This window comes from Quercus robur, chromosome 9, assembly GCF_932294415.1.
Source record: "Quercus robur chromosome 9, dhQueRobu3.1, whole genome shotgun sequence".
NCBI lineage: Eukaryota > Viridiplantae > Streptophyta > Magnoliopsida > Fagales > Fagaceae > Quercus > Quercus robur.
Genome location: NC_065542.1, coordinates 40,708,671 through 40,721,916, shown reverse-complemented (window position 1 = coordinate 40,721,916; position 13,246 = coordinate 40,708,671).

The following is a 13,246-nucleotide window of genomic DNA, read 5'->3' as shown; positions in this document are numbered from 1 at the left end:
CGAGAGGGCCTTTTTACTGCTTAGATGCACGGGTATTGGCAGGCCATGATGATATCTTTTGGCCAGGAGTTGTTAGATGGTCGTGGGTTTTCCCTTATCCCTCCTCAGGGTCTTCAAGCTATTATTTCTACCAACTCTCGATTGTTGCTTCCCACCAAGTTTGTGATGGCATATGCTAGGAAGCAGAGTAGGTCTACTATATTTGAATGGCAAGAGAAGGAGAAGGGATGATACTTGTATACTGGTGAGTTTCCTCCGGGTTGGGAGAAGAAGGTAAAGGTGGTGAACCTTCTTGCATTTGTGAAGAAGGGCTCGGTGTCTCAGACCGCCAAGCTTAAGTCTACCAAGAAAGGTGATGACTCTTCCATGACTTATTCTGATCTTGTTCCATATAAGGGAGGCCTTCTCCCTATTGATAGCATAGTTCTCAAGAGCTCTCCTCCTTCTTTTGCTCGTACCCATTCTAGTAGGCGTTCTACTGCAAGCAAGCCTAAGCCTTCCGCTCTAAGACCATGCACGGATGCTCTTCCATCCAGCAAGACCCATGGCAGTAAAAGGAAGACATCTCCACCATTCACATCTGCCACTGCCAAGAGGAGAGTATGTTATCTCTAAATTTAATTCCTTCTTTATTTTAGTTATTTATTGGGCTCTCCTACGGCTAACTCTGTACACAATTTTTTTTTTCTTTCTCTTCTTCATTGGTAGTCTAAACACAAGGAGGATACTTCAGCCACCCGCCCTATATTGCTTGATAAGCTTGAATTTGAGATGCGTTCCTTTCTTTTACCTTTTTTGTACATGCATTTTCATTTTCCATCACTATCACATATTACCATATACTTTCTCTCTCTCTCTTTTTTTTTTTTTTTTTTGCATGTTTGTTTATCTCCTTCTCTATTTTAATACTCCTCCTTTATGTTGATCCCGAGCCCCTCTCTGTTTATCACTCTACGAGTGAAGAGCCTCCTACTTCTGCTGGTGCTCCTATGGAGGGCTTCTTTGGCGAGGCAGATGTCGTGGCTAAGGCCATGGTTTCTGCTTCTACTGCTGCTGCACATGGAGCTCCTGTCGAGGCTTTAGTCCCTCCATTTGAGCCCATTTTCACTGAGGTGAGTACCTAGGCTGAGAGGGTTGTTACTGAGGAGTCTGCCCCTATTTCTACCAAGATCCCCACACCTCAAAAGGGAGTTACTCCTGCGAGGGCGTCCTAGACTGAGAGCACCTCTCCTGCTACTCCTCTTGTTATATCTGCCAGCGATCCTTTCATTGCCCTCTCCCAGACCGTGAAGGATGGTTCTTCCCTAGTGGTTACCCTATCTTTTATTCCCAATTTTGCCAATCAAGGGCCTAATGCGGACTTGTCTTCAGATGAGGGGTTTGAGGAAGTCCTTGAGGACTCTAAGGATGAACCCGTCATGAAGACACGGGTTTTTGATTCTGACAAGGACAGTGATGGTGATGAGCAGGAGGTTGAGGCTATGGGTATGTGTCCTTTACTTCTACTTGGCCTTTTTTTCTTCGCTTCCTATTATTTCTTAGCGTATCTCTTTATTTACTTCATATGTTATTCTGCCTTGCAATCACGGACATACCTGAGGGACCCAAAGCTGTAGTAAACCCCATGATGCCTACAATCCCTGCTTTTGTAGTACTCACAGCCCCCACTCCTGTGGGTCCTAATAATTTCCTTACCTTCGTATTTTCTTTAATTAAATCTTCATCGTTGCATTCATTTCTTCCCTTCGTTTATTCTTTACGGGCTTATGTTGTACTTCGTGTTCTCTTTCAAGTCCGTCTCCTGTTAAGGTGGCTCCAACCTCTTGATTTGAGGTTGGTAGCAGTTCTACCACCATTCTTGATCCTGTGAGTGAGGCCGCTGCTTTCTTTACCCTATTTGACCAAGCTGAGACCAATAACCTTGACCTGTCGGACTTCTAGGGTACTGGATCCCCTTATGTTGATTTTCATGGCTTCTAGGTACCTGAGGAGTGTATCACTCATTTAGGAGGCAATTTATATCAACTGCGAAGATTTCATGCAGGGATTTCTTCTTGGTCATTTTGCGAGGGAACACTTCCTTAAGCTGTTGGGGAGTGTGATGAATGACATTGAGCATAACTTCTTCAATACAGTTTCTGCGGTGCGGATCTTGTAGTGGAGGACAGCAGTTCAAGAGTTGATCAGCATTGGATTTGCTCGGACTTTCTTTATGAAGAAGATCCAGCCTGCTGTGGACGCCATTGATGCTCGCATTAAGAGCTTGAAGAAGGAGGTGGCAGACTTAGAGGCACATCATGAGCGTCTTCTTTCTGGTGCTACTGGCTCCAGCCACTTTGAGGATCAAACTCTTATTTCAGGCCTTTGATTGGACTTTTATCCATTATGTAGTTTTATTCCCTTCCCCCATGTTTACTTCTTTCCCCTTTTTCTCTACACAGCACACTTTATTTCTCTAGCACTTATTTTGATAAGTCTAATATGATTTATATATTTTGGGTTTGTAATCTATTATTCTACATCGACTACAACTACTATTATGCTTTATGATACAGTGTATTTTGCTAATACTTCATGATCTTCATTACTTTCTGCTCTTGATTTTAATCATGAATTACAAGCAAAACATGCTACAGTGCTTTCTTGTGACATTATCTTTTGCAAGGGTGGTCACTTGGAGGGGGAAAAAAAGAAGAAGAAGGAAATGAATGATTACATAATATTTCATATGCATAATAGCGTTTCAGCCACTTGCCATTAATGGGGTTCATTAAATCTTTTCCATCCATCTAGGCTAAACGATAGTACCCACTTACATGTGCTTCCCTTACCACGAATGGTCCTTCCCATTTTGGTGGGAATTTAGATGGTCCTGTCATACCTTGGCTAACATATTCTGCTGTCTTCAACATGAGCTGTCCTTTCATGAACATTCTTTCTTTAATTGTCCTACCATAAGCCTCGGTCATCCTTTGTCTAAATCTGCGGCTACGCTCTTGAGCTTACTCCCTCTTTTCATTCAACCCTTCCAGGTCCTCGCACCTTTCTGCCGTAAAGACTTCCTTCTCTTTTTCTTTCTTTCGTGTCTGCATAACCCTCAAAGATGTTATCATTACTTCCGCTAGGCTTACCACTTTTGTCCCATATACTAAGGAGAAGGGAGAGAATCCTATGGCAGATTTGGGCGAGCTTTAGTAAGCCCAAAGTGCGTTTGGTAGATGTGTTGCCCAACCCTTGCTGTACTCTTGGCTCATTTTGCTGATGATCTTAATGAGGGTTTTGTTTGTTACTTCTGCCTGCCCATTCCCTTGCAGGTAATAAGACGATGACTGGTGATGCTTCACCTAATAGAACTTTAACATCTTCCTCACTTCTCTATTGACAAAGGGGTTACCATTGTCGCTTATGATTCTGTGGGGTATCCCAAATTGGAAAATTATATTTTCTTTGATGAAATTTGCCACAGCTCCTCCGGTGGCCTTACAGAGTGGTATGGCCTTCGCCCACTTGATGAAGTATTCTGTAACCACAAGGATTCATATGTACCCGTGGGAAGGTGGATTGACTAGTTCTACCAAATCAAGCCTCTAAGTGTGGAAGGGCCATGGTGTGACCATGCTATGCAAGCTTTGTGGGTGAGTATGGATCAAATTGGCCTGCACTTGGCAACTATGGCACTTTTACACAAATTCTACGGCATCCTTCTTCATAGTGGGCCAGTAGTAGCTCATATACAGTATACACCGATACAACTTCTTCTTTCCCTGATGCTCTCTACATTCTCCTTCGTGCACTTCCTTTAACATTTCACCAGTTTCTTCTAGACCCAAACACCGTAGTAGGTCCCCATCATATCCCTTCTTAAAAAGAATTCCCTTGTGTAGGAAGTAGCGGGCTACTAGCTTCCTGAGTTTATAACATTTTCCATGCTTCTGTGGCAAGACGCCTTCTGTCAAGTATTCTATGAACGAGCTTCTCGAATCCTCCATGGTAAACATGGCATAGCTCTCCTCCCTGTTTATAGCTAGATGGCAAGCTTCGCATTGGGTTTGGGTCAAGTTTGCATCCTTACGCATACTTGGCCAATAGAAACCCGCTCTCTGCAACCTTTGGTATAGGTTGATCTCGCCGCAAAACCCACAAGTTCTATTATGCACTTCCTTTAGCTTTCTTTGGACCTCTTTGTGACCCACATATTTTGACAGAATTCCTCCTGGCATTTTGCGATACAACTCCCTTTTCATTAGGACATAATCCTTTGTCTTCAATTCTTCCACGTCTTCTTCCTTTAACAAGCTTCACTGAAGGGAGCCCTCCAATCCTCCTCACATCCTTGCTTCTCCGGAAACCTTTCCTACAGTATTTCAATTATGGATTCCCTCCGCTTGTTAATCTCAACTTTGGTATTTCAATTATGGACTTGCTGATAGATTCTATCGCGGAGAATGCCAATGCATCCACATATCAATTCTAGTTCCTCTGAATATGCTCTATTTCAAATGTGCAAAACTTTTCCTCCAACCTTGGGCCAGTGTCCTGTACGGGCTAGGCTTGGTTCCTTTAAAGAAAAGCTTCCCTTGGCCTGATAGACTACCAAATTGGAGTCGCCCACCACCTTTAAGTGTTTGATCCCCATTTTGAAGGTCATTGCCAACCCCGTTAGGGAGGCCTCGTATTCCGCTATATTGTTTGAACACGAAAATTCCAACTTAAATAAGAGTGTGACGGTCTCTTCACCATTATGATAGAGGACCACTCCTACACCTCCTGAGTGTGTTGTGGAGGAACCATCAAACTTCATGGTCAACTGTTCTTCAGCCACTTTTGCTGTAGTCACTTCTCTTGGTACCTTATCATCTAGCAGGAATTCCTCTTGCTGTAGTCACTTCTCTTGGTACCTTATCATCTAGCGGGAATTCCTCTTCTCTTGGAAATTGAGCCAACATGTTTGCTATGGCCTTGCTTTTCACCGCCTTGGGTGTTCCCACCTTCAAGTCATACTGTGATAGCTATAATAGCCATTGAGATATTCTGCCGAACAGAATAGGTTGTTGGAGAAAAGCTTTGATCGCATGGGATTTCGTCATTAAATGTACCTTGTAAGCTAGGAAGTAATGGCGTAGTCTTTGCGACGCATAGACAATTACCAAGCATACCCTTTTTGCTCTGGGATAACGAGTCTCTACATCCTTCAGGGCACAATTTATGTAGTAGACTGGCTATTCAATGTCGCCTCTGTCCTCCTGGGCTATCAAAGCTCCAATGGCAGACAGGCTTGAGGCTAGGTAAAGCAGTAACGGTTTCCTGTGGACTGGGTCTTGCACCGTGGGGAGGTTCATCATAATTTGCTATAGCTTCCGAAAAGCTATCTACTGTGTTTCCCCCTACTTAAAGCCTTGTCCTTTCTTTAGTAACTTCGTAAAAGTTGAAGTGATTGATGCTAAACCAAGGATAAACCTCCTAATGTAGGAGACTTTGCCTAGGAAGCTTTTGAACTCCTTGACTGTGGTTGGTGGCTTCATGGTCGCTGTTGCCACTGCCTTGGCTGGATTTACATCTATCCCTCTGCTGAGGACCAGAAATCACAGAAATTTCCTAGCAGACACTCCAAAGCCGCATATCAACGGGTTCATTCTTAGCTTGAAGAGTCTGCACCTTTTGAATACCTTTCTTAACACCTTGACATGATCTTCTTGCTTTCTCGATTTCACCACTATTTGTCCATATAGTCCTCCAGTTCTTGGTGCATCATGTCATGAAATCTGGTAGTTATTGTACGCTGATAAGTTTCATTTTCATTTTTTAGCCCAAAGGGCATCACTGTGTAGTAGAAATTCCCGATAGGCATTCTGAAAGTAGTTTTCTCTACATCCTTCGATGCCATCCGAATTTGATTGTACCCATTGAATCTGTCCATAAAGGAAAACATGGCATTCTCTGCGGTAGAATCTATCAGCAAGTCCATGTTAGGCAATGGCAACTTGTCTTTGGGACAAACCTGATTAAGATTTTTGAAATCGACACAGCACCATATCTGCCCATTTTTCTTTTTCATGGGTACAATGTTAGACAGCCACCATGGGTGTTGGATCAGTTTGATGAATTTGGCCTCTAGCAATTTTTGCATTTACTTCACTATCTACTTCTCTATTTCGGTGTGAAACATCCTAGCAGGCTGACCCACTGGCTTGGCCTCAAGATTCACATTGAGTGTGTGTACCACTAACCTTGGGTCTAGCCTAGGCATCTCGCTGTAGTCTCATGCAAAAACATCTCTAAATTCTTTTAATAGCAGGATCAATTCTGCCTTTTCTTCTTACGACAACTTTGAGCTTATTGAGATTGGTCTCAGTTTTTGTGGGTCGGAAACCAAGTCAATTTCTTCTAGCTTTTCTTCTACCCTTACTTACGTGTCTTTTTTTGCCACAATCTCCCTTTCTTTTTTCGTGTCACTTTCTTCCCCCGAACCATCTTAGGCCACATAGCATACTAGGGTCTTATGCTGTGGCTCTCCTTCGAGACCCCCTTGCATACTGTAGGTGAGCCCTGTGCACCTTCATAGTTTATATACTATCCTGTCGTCAGGTGTTTAGACCCTGACACATTGTGGCGTACTATCTAGCTTCAGAATTGGCACTTCTTTCCTTTTCCTCTTCCACATCAACAACTCTCTCAAGTCAGGCTCTAGGTCGTCCTAGATGTCCTCCCATTTGGGGACAAAGGTGCCTTGCAACTTAGATACTAAAGTCTCTCCAGAAGGCGGCCCATTCGTCATAGAACATGGTCTCAACCAAATGGGCCTCTGCCTGCTTGAATGGGGATGGGTTTGCTGCTATCCGTATCATCCTACCATTCAACCTCCCTTTCACAAACTGGTGATAGGTGGATGGGGTTAGGCAATGCTTGTGTAGCCATGGCCTTCCCAACAATACATGATAGGAAACTTTTGTTTTTACCACATAAGAACGAGCTAAGGAGGCTATTAGGCTCACCTTTAGCCATAACTATATGTGACCTGCGATATACTCACCTCTTCCTCCAAACCCTGTTACTTCCATTGGGCATCCTTGAATCTTGCTCTCTAGAATTCCTACTGCTTGCAGCATGTTGAGTGGGATGAGATTCACTAAAGTGCCCGTATCAACCAGGGCTCTCTTAATGGGAATTTGGTTTATAAAGGCTGCTAAATAGAGGGCTCTTCTATGGTCTGAGTATCCCACCTCCATGTCTTCATCGCTGAAAGTAATCTCATTAGTGTCTTGCAGGAAAGCTTTGTCAGCTCTAGCTTCTGTAGCAAGTCATTCTGCTCTTGCTCTTGAGGCGATGCTTACCAAAGCCTCTGTAGCCATCCTTCATCTGTTTGTTGTGAGCTCTAGTTAGTCAAACAAGTTCTTGAACTGGGACCTCTTCTGTAAGGTAGTAATGGCTGCAGCAGGCAGAGTCGGCTTTTCTTCTTCATCCTCTCTTGAGTTTGCACAAATGACAACTGCTGCTACCCTTTTCCCTTTATGATTGGGGAGTGGGTTTCTTTGTACTTCTAGTTGGGACAACTTAAGGGTTTCTTCTCTAATTCTACAGTGCACTAGTCTGCAAAGTGCCTAGCATTCTGCGATGGCATGCTACACATATTTATGCAAAAGGCAGAAACACAAGTCCCTCCATTCTTCTTCAGTGGGCTCTTTTTGGACTTGATTAGGTTTGAAAACTCCATCTGCAATCCATTTTTCCAGGAGCACATCCAGCTCCATTGGTGTGCATGGTATTGGCGGAGGGCTCTCGTACTACCTTCCATTTGACTTCCTTTTCTTTTTGCCAGTGGACACTGTCATGGCCTGCGGTGTGGATCTTCGCTCTTTGGGCTTGTCAGAGCTAGGCCTAACTGATTGGGCGGTCTTCCTAGCCTTTTGCAATAGCTATGCAAACTGTGAAATTTCCAAGTTTTCCAGGACAACTCTATATTCCATGATCATATTGCCCATGTACATTTCCACCAACGTCTTCTCTTCACAATGGTCATAGCAATCAAGGGCTACGTCCTTGAACCTTTTGATGTACTCCAACAGGTCTTCATCGCTTTTCTGCTTAGTACCTTGCAGAGTTACGAGTGTTACTGTTTCTTCTCCATGGAAATACTTGGTGCAGAACATGTCTACCATGTCATCCCACGTTGGGATTGATCTTGGCTTCAAGCTAGTGTGCCAGGTGTATACCAGGTCACATAAAGACTTTGAGAACTCTCGGAGGCAAAGGTCCTCGTCTGCTGCGTAGGGACCAAGGGTGTCAATAAACTTACTCATGTGCTCAACAGTGCTTCCCCTTCTACCATCATACTATGCAAAGGTTCGAGGCTCATATCTCTGGGGATACGGCTTGCTGAGTATCCTCAGTGGGTATGGAGGTCTCCGTGCATAAAATCTGTCCTTGGACACCTTGGCCCTTTCTTGCTCTAACTATGCCACAACGTCAGCCATCGTGACAAAACGTTGCTCTGTGTTCTGCTGGCTACCACCTACAGAGGTTTCTTCCTTGTCTACCACGTGCTCAAGTCATGTTTGCTCCCCTTTTCCTTAGTCTAGTTCGCCTTCAACTAGTGCATTTCCTCCATTAGCTGCTATTGAGAATGTTGTACAGATTGTAATACTTCAATGAAGAAGTTAGTATTGTCAACAGGGTTGCTTTGTTGCTACTATGGCCCAGCCCTCGTTTCATTAGCACCCTCTGCTTGATTAGGCTGGTGCGGCATGGCTGGCCTTGATTCTACCTGCGATGGCACAACACTCATATTTCGCATTGTTTTTGATCTTAGGAGCATAACTTACGAGGGATCTATTAGCTTTCCCTGTCCTTTTCCCAACTTCCCAGTGAAGTTGTCAATTTAAATGTGGTGGGCCTTTTATGTTGTTGTGCTTGGGTCTCTCTTGCTGCACTGTGGCCTGTAGTTCCAAGGTAAGAGAGTTGGGACTAGCCTAAATGAAACTCACTTTAGGCCAATTTGTGCACAAGCTAGGCCGTCGTGTCCTGGCAGAGGTATTGAGTATACGGCGTGCCCACAGTAGAAATAGTTGTTACAAATGTTATAGTAGGAATACAATACAACAAATAACATTAACTCTTAAATAAGGGGAAATGGCTTGATAAAGTTACAGTAGGATAATACAACAGTAAAATAACACTACAGTAGATAGTTTAATAACTGTAAACTATTCACTCAGCAAGCATAAAAGAAAAACTTGCTTGCCATAAAAGTAAGCTTAACTTCTCAGCAGATGGAAATCCAAGAAGGGAACTGATCCCCAACGTGACTAACCTCAAAGAAGGCTTCTACTATAGAAGTTACGCACTTTGGAAAAAAGACCTAAATGGTTTAACCTTCAATCCTCAATCTCTCAGAGAGTGGGTCTATCAAGATAGAGAGAAATAGGTAGTCTATTGATGCATGCCTCTATTCCTATCTCTTATGCTTTTCTGATTTTTGTATTTCCTTTTTTCATTTCTTTCTTTTTTTTCCTTATACCTCTCTTCTTTCATTTTTCTCCCCCTCCATTTATTATTCACAGCTACCATTTTTTATACTATTTTCCATGGTGAGATTTACGATTTTTACCCATTAACTGCTTTTAGCTCCTTATGGGTGTCCTTCTGAAACTGCCCACTGGCCTATCGGCTACTCAACCACTACCATTACTCTAAACGTGTTGGTTGCACCACTCCCCATTCCCAGACAAAATTGCTTGTCTTGTTTCTTACCTCTCTTTTGTTTTTCACTACTCTCATTTGGATAAGGATCAAGCCTCTCCATTATCTACCTCTATGGCATGCATCAAGTGGTCCCAACCCATATTTACTTCTTTTGGGTGAGATGCCACCCCAGCAAGACATCTCTCCCCAGAGAAGTTTAAGCGAGAACCCCAAAATAGACCCCCTCTTTCTCCTCACCGCTAGACCACACCCTTTGAATACCTTAACCTGTGACCCACCTCCCATGTATTGGCTAGGTACAAGTAGGTGGTGCCTTGGCCCTTTGTGCATGCTCCACTCTGTCTGAGTTCATGCTCCACTCTATCTGAGTTCATTTCTTTCTAGCCTTCACACCATTTCTGTTGCCTTCATGTTTGTTTGATTCTACTGTATGTTCTGGTTGGTGTTTTATCTCTTGTGGCGTGAAGGATGTGTGGGCTTTTGGGCTCATGTCCCCTGCCTTTCATCCTTTCCTTGGATTGAGCATTGCTTGGGTGAAGGCCCTCATCTTCTTGCCGAGCCTATGTTCTTTCTTTCCTGTGTCTGTGGGCCTCTTGGCTGTTGATCCTGCCATATCACTTCATCGTGCCTGCGATAGCTTTACCTCCCTTTTTATTTCTTATTACCCCATGGGCTTACAGGCTGATGCTCCTGCCATGTCAGCCCACTTCTTTATCAATCTTTTGCTCAGGGTTTCGTTGGCCCACTTTCCATATCTTTACCTCTTTTGGGCTTTATTGGCCAACATTTTTGCTATGCCAGCCCATTTCATTATTTTATTCCTCGAGCTTCCTTAACCCATTTACTTCTTCTTTTCCTCTTTTACTCCCATGGGCTTTTTGCTAGATCCTTTAGGCTTCCTTGCCCAATTACAACATCCTTACCTCTTATTATTTTTTTTTGGCTAATTGGCCTTTAAACCAACCCATGAGTTTACTAATTTATTTCCTGGGCTTCCCTGGCCCATTTACTTCCCATTTACCTCTTATTATTCCCATGGGCTTACTATTTCATTCATTGGGCTTTCTCAGCCCATTTACTCCCATTTACCTTTTTTTATTCTTGTAGGCCTGCTGGCCATTAATCTTGCCATTTCAGCCTGCTGGGCTTGCTTTCTTATTCCCTTATTATTTTCCCTTTCCCACCTTTTCTATATTGTTAGGCTTCTTTTGCTGTTGGGCCATTTGTCAAAAATGGCCATCAACAGCCCTTTAGTTTTTAGATATTATATTTAGATTTGAAAAGCATTATATTTGATTTTAGTATATCTATAAATATTTGTAATGTTTATTTATGTAAGGAAGGTGCAATACGACGAATTAAAAGGAATCTAAAAAATAATAATAATAATAATAAATTATTATATAAAAAACTCTATATCCTTCCCACCAGTGTGCTCCTCCACCACCAAAAATATATAAAAGAAATAAATAAATTTATTTTCCTACCTTTATTTCAGAACCTTGCACCCAACAAATTTTGTATTAATATGGTTTCCATCATCATTGGTGAGAGCTATGATATTGGGGCATATAAAATGAAGATACTTTTCATCTCACAAGATTTGTGGGATTTAATTAAAGAAGGTTAGGAAGAACCTTCAAATTTAGAAGCCTTCTCAACTTCATTGGACAGTATCAAAGCAGAAGGAATACAAGCAAAATCAGCAAAGAGATAAAAAGGCTCGGCTCTTCATCCAACAAGGGCCAAGAAAAAGTATATTTCCTCGAGTTTTGAGTGCAACTAAATTTAAAGAAGAATGAGATATAATGAAAAAGAAATTTAGTGGCCATGATAAACTAATCTCTATTAAACTAAAAAGTTTTTGGAGAGAATTTGATAATCTGCAAATGAAGAACAATGAAACTGTTTTAAGAATTCTTCTACAAAGCTTTAGCAAAATTCAATTAAATCAAAAGCCATGGAGATGCTATAAATTATCAAAAAACTGTGGAAAAGATCTCGAAAAGCTTGCCATCAAAATTTAAACACGTGGTAGCTGTAAGTCTACTTTAATAACATTTTTTTTTTGTTTCTATTTATTATTATTTGTTGATGACTATTTCTATTTATTATTATTTGTTGATGACTATACTCAAATGATGTAAAGTCTATTTTCTTAAACAAAAATCAAATGCATTTACTACTTTTCTCTCGTTTAAAGCACTTGCAAAAATAACTGAAGTGGCAAACCAAAAAAGACTCTTAGGATAGACTGCGAATGAAGAATTTATTTATCAACCTTTTAAAGATTATTGAAAAAAGCAAGGCATACAAAGACAGCTTATAGCATGACACAAATCGATGAGTTGGTTACTAATTCATAATATGGGCCGTCCCTTCTTTTGACTATTTAGTCTACAAAAATCATCTAGTCACACACTAAGAATAGCAATTATATCAATATAAGAAAAATTAATTGAATTTTTATTCAACCTTATAGAATTGCCTTTTTTTTAATTTTTTTAACAGAAACAGAAGAAAGCAAGAATCATAGTAATCGTTGAAGTGGCACGAAACATTTTGAAAGGAAAATGAATTTCAATTACTTTTTGGACAAAAATAGCTGATATTGCTAGTTATATTTTAAATCGATAGCCTACTAAGATCGTTCTCGAAATGAAACTTGGAAGACGAAAATCTCATGTACAACTACTAAAAGTATACAGTGGCAGATTGATGGGTAAAGCCTGCGATGGGTTGGAACATGTCACGTGTCAAATAGGTGCTAGCAACATGATGTGGTAGTTACCAACAGTTAACATCTACAATATAACTTTATTACTTAAATGCCTGTATCCTTAATTTTAATTTTATTTATTTTTGATAATTCGATAGTAATAATGAGACGAGAAATTTGAACCCTAGACCACTAGATGTCATCATTAGAAACACTATGAAATGTCAGTTGAACTACAAAACTCTTAACTTCATTTTTAATAAAGAAACGACATTATAAATGTTAAGAATCTTCACCAATTTCCAGATTTATGAGATGCAAAAAACATTAAATAAATAAATAAATAATATACATAGAGGCAATCACACAACACAAGAAATTAAATAGTTCAGCGATTTGCTTACATCCACATAATTGCAATGATTTCACTATTTTCAAGAAAAATATACAAGATGCGATACTACAAATTTTCTCTCTAAAACAACACAACAAACTCTAATCTGAAGTAACGGATTCACAATGGACTAAAAAACAGGCTAAAAATCTCCCATTAAAAACCATAACACTTATATATTGGCCCAAGTCTCCGCTTCGTGGACTAAGTCTCAGAAAATCTCCAATTAAAAATCGTACACTTGTATATCAAGTCGAGTCATAATCTGGATTAAACACAAACTACGCTCCACACAACCCAACAATAAAAGTATTCATTCCATTTCTTTCCATTCAACTCCCAAATCAGGTTACATTCTATTATTTTCCATCCAAACATCCAAACAAGAGACAAATATTTAATTTCTTTCTATTCCTCCACACCACCCCCCCCCC